We start from the raw sequence: 4,207 nt of genomic DNA, 5'->3' as shown, positions 1-4,207 counted from the left end.
ACGCTCAGATCCCTTTTTGCCCATTCTGCTAACATGCCGGAGAGGCAACTGACAGAAGGACAGGACAGAAGAGAGGACAACTCACGCTGGCTGAGCACTGCGGCAGTGCTAGAATTAGACCCAGGATGCTCTCCGGATCGCTGTATGTGACGGGGTGGTGGAGAGGATTTCATCTCTAATAGAAACTCCAGACAAAGTCAACCCATCTGACACTATTTTGCCCATCAGCAGTGCAAGTAATTTACAAGACCCTACTTGGGTTTATGTATTTGGGGCACCTGTTTAGTTTTTATTACTTCTGGCCTTGGCTTCCACACTCCTTCACAGACCAAATAACTGTTTTCCCTATTCGCTAATTCCAACAGCTGGTTATTACTCACCAGACTCCTGCGACACTCGCCTGGGGACGAATCATAAATAAATGTGTACAAGCAAGCAGATGCTGTCATTTTAAAAATTGATCCACCTAGTAAAAATGTCCTACTTAGGACTCAAGTGGTGAATCACTGAGCATGTGTCTTGATGTCATTTTAATAAGACCCCAAAACAATTGCAGGACTTTGTTCATTAATTCAAATTAGTAAATGAGGAAAGAGTGTAATAAAAGAGAATATTACTACAAATAAATAATTAAACTCTGAACAGGCCAAACACCTGCTCTTTCCAATGAAGACAAAGGCAAGATAAGACACAGAGCATTTTTTTATTTATTTTTGGTATAACTAATCACTTTTCCACCAGTGGCAGACAAGGTAACATCAAGTAACCATGGGTCACGGAATCCATGACTGTAAACAGAAGAGAGAAATACAGATGGTTTATCAAACTTTATCATCTCTCTTAATTGTGTGCCTGTTTATTTGTGTGGGGGTTCTTTAAATAGCCAATTTCTTTCTGAATGTCAGTGCTAGGAGAAAGTGAGCCGTCTGAAGCATATTTAAAAATACACAGAATATAAAAGAGAACAAAAAGTGCTTTACAGACTATACTGCAGGAAGCAGCAGGGAAAAAATCTTGGTACCAACTTTTCCTCCGTATTTTAAAAGGGACATCATTCTGCACGGTTAGGCAGTTTGGCTTCCACAATCTTTAAAAAATTTACTTCTGATGAAAACAGCACAAGTTTCAGTGGTGGTGGCATAATCCACAGGGAAATCAATTTCTGCAGGTTACACAAATGACAGTAATTTCTGTTTGTTGGCAGCGGGAATTAAATTATCTCTTGTTGACTTAAAATGGAAATGTCTAGCACTGAAGTCATCCACTTCCTTGGTCAGACAGCTCACCAAAAAAAAATCTCCATTAGTTTACAGACATTTCAAAACCAGTACATAAGTACTGCGAGGTTAATTACTCTGATAGCAAAACTTCCTAATTCAGCTTTTGCAAATCTGTTGGGCTTTTTTCCAATGAGAACAATTTCAACCAAATTGCTAAGATGCAGTATATTATGAGCTTTCAGTGTATTTTACTCCAAGACTAAAGGCCAAACACGCTACAACAAGACAATCAGTACAGGTTGGGGGCTGACCTCCTGGAGAGCTGCTCTGTAGAGAGAGACCTGGGAGTCCTGGTGGACAAGAGGATGACCATGAGCCAGCAATGTGCCCTGGTGGCCAAGAAGGCCAATGGCGTCCTGGGCTGCATAGGGAAGAGTGTGGCCAGCAGGTCGAGGGAGGTCATCCCCCCCCTCTACTCTGCACTGGTGAGGCCGCATCTGGAGTACTGGGTCCAGTTCTGGGCTCCCCAGTTCAAAGAGGACAGGGAACTGCTGGAGAGGGTCCAGCAAAGGACTAAAAAGATTATTAGGGGATTAGAACATCTCTCTTATGAGGAAAGACTGAGGGACTTGGGTCTTTTTAGCCTAGAGAAAAGAAAATTGAGGGGGGATCTTATTAACGCTTATAAATACTTAAAGGGAGGGTGCCAGGGGGATGGGACCAGTCTTTTTTCAGTGGTGCCCAGTGATAGGACGAGAGGTAACAGGCACAAACTTGAACATAGGAAGTTCCATCTTAACATGAGGAGGAACTTCTTTACTTTGAGGGTGGCAGAGCACTGGCACAGGCTGCCCAGAGAGGTTGTGGAGTCTCCCACTCTGGAGACATTCAAAACCCACCTGGACGCCGTCCTGTGCCACTGCTGTAGGGGCCCCTGCTCTGGCAGGGGGGTTGGACTAGATGATCTCCAGAGGTCCCTTCCAACCCTGACCATTCTGTGATTCTGTGACTTGATATACACCTGAAAACCTATCTTTATTACCTTAGCAGATATACGGCTCAGCCCTTTCAAGACTATTGATGCTGTATCAGCATTCAAAATATTGTACCAAAATATGAGTGACTAGAACTAACTGTCTCCTAATGTATGCTCAAAGAGAAACAGTGAACCTCCCTGAATACCCCAAAAATAAATCTACTCCCAAGTGGTTCCTCACCTATAGTAAAACTGATAAAGCTCACCGTGGCCTTAATGCCCCACCGTTGCACTAGAGACTACATGTTCAGAACTTGGTGTTATTTAAAATACCAGAAAGACAATCCAAATCTTCAAAACATAATTTGTGAAAATATTCCTAATATTTAAACTACAAAAACTATGATTTAGAGAGAACTGTATTAACCATCTTAAAGAGGAATAAAAGATAATATAAATGGCAATAAAAATTGGCCAGTCTATAAGCACAAGAGTAGCAACACTTGCTAGCATCAGAAATTACAACTATTGAACACAAGGTCTAACAAGAAGTTTCCCTTGCCAGTTAAATACTTTCTCCTATAGCAGCATACATTAACATTTAGCAATCAAGGAGGAGAAAATTCTAAATGAAGGTGCTAAAATCACACAGTCACAGGACAAATTTAAGGTGCCAAGAGAAAGGCAGTTAGATGACGGAGAATAGATGGGCCAGCTTGATAAGCCAATGCAGCAAGTCTGAAGTGTGACAGAAAAAGAGGAACTCATTCAAACAAGACAGCTGGGGAATGGGGTAGAAGAGAATCACAAGCAGCAGCAGGACTCAAATCAACCTTTTTTTTTTTTTTTAAAGCACTAGTGACGGAGCATGGGACAAAGTAGTGTTCTCTCAGTACAAAAGGTGACAATTTTAACTTCTCATGTAAGTGCAAGATTTTGCACCAAGTCTGAAGATTTCAACCCCAGAGAAGCAACACTTAAAATTTTTCATGAGTTACAAATTCCTCATTTCTTATTATGTTGCTTTAGTTTTGGTTCGTGACGTTAAGACATTCCTCAGAGTTGCTGAATTTTAAGTAAAATAGTATTTTCTTTGCAGTTAAGTACTGAGAACATGCTCAGGGCATATTACCAAAGCAAGCGGGGGCTGGAAGACGCCACACAAGTTATGTTTGAAGACTGAGGCGTGCATCCCACCCGTGAAGCAGGTGTTGGGCACAGACCAAACCAGAGCAGCGCAAACCACCGGCAGGACACTGCCTCGCTGCTGCCTCCATCCCCGACGCTTCCAAGATCCTCACGTTACTCAGGTCAGCGTGCAAGGTCCCAGGTAGGCTTTATTTCTAATAGTTAACATTGATGAGAGTATCTCCCCGTCTTCCACGAGTCATCTGCTTGTTCGCAGCTGTCCCGCTTTCTGAACAGAGAGATTTGTGAAGCGGAACAGCGACCTTCCCCGTACCATCGCTGTATGGTTAACATGTAGGCTACAGCAGAAAGAAAGCCGGGTTGGGTTTATCCATTCCCCTTCAACGCGAACAGCACCGTCGATCATACAATGACCAAACGCCATCGGACCCGCTGCTCGAGGGCGCGGGGGGCACTGTCTGGACTGACTCGTGGCCATGTTACAGCGCCCACGGAGACCACCTGGGCTACCGCTCCCCAGAGCACGCAGCCAGGCGGAAGGCACCGAGAGCATGGCTCCGCTCCCTTCACCCCCCTCTCGCCCTCTCCTGTAAAAGCACACACAGTTCCGTGAGGGACCCGCTGTCGAGACTGATCTGGGCTAAAACTAACCTGAGAAAACGGGTAAGTGTTTACTCTGGGGGCGGTTTCCATTCCGGTTCGTCCTGCGGCTGCGCGCAGACTTGGAGCGGCTTCAGACCGCCAACGCCGAACCGAGCGGCCCGGCCAGCGCAGGCCCCGCACCGGGGGGGAGGCTAAACCGCCCCGCCGGGGCCTGCCCCCCGCTCCCCGCCCCCGGGCCCGCCCCGCGGAGGCCGGCAGC

This window comes from Vanellus vanellus, assembly GCF_965231255.1.
Source record: "Vanellus vanellus genome assembly, chromosome: 14".
In the NCBI taxonomy this organism is placed as follows: domain Eukaryota; kingdom Metazoa; phylum Chordata; class Aves; order Charadriiformes; family Charadriidae; genus Vanellus; species Vanellus vanellus.
The sequence above is the reverse complement of the archived record's forward strand: the minus strand, read 5'-3'. Positions refer to the sequence as shown.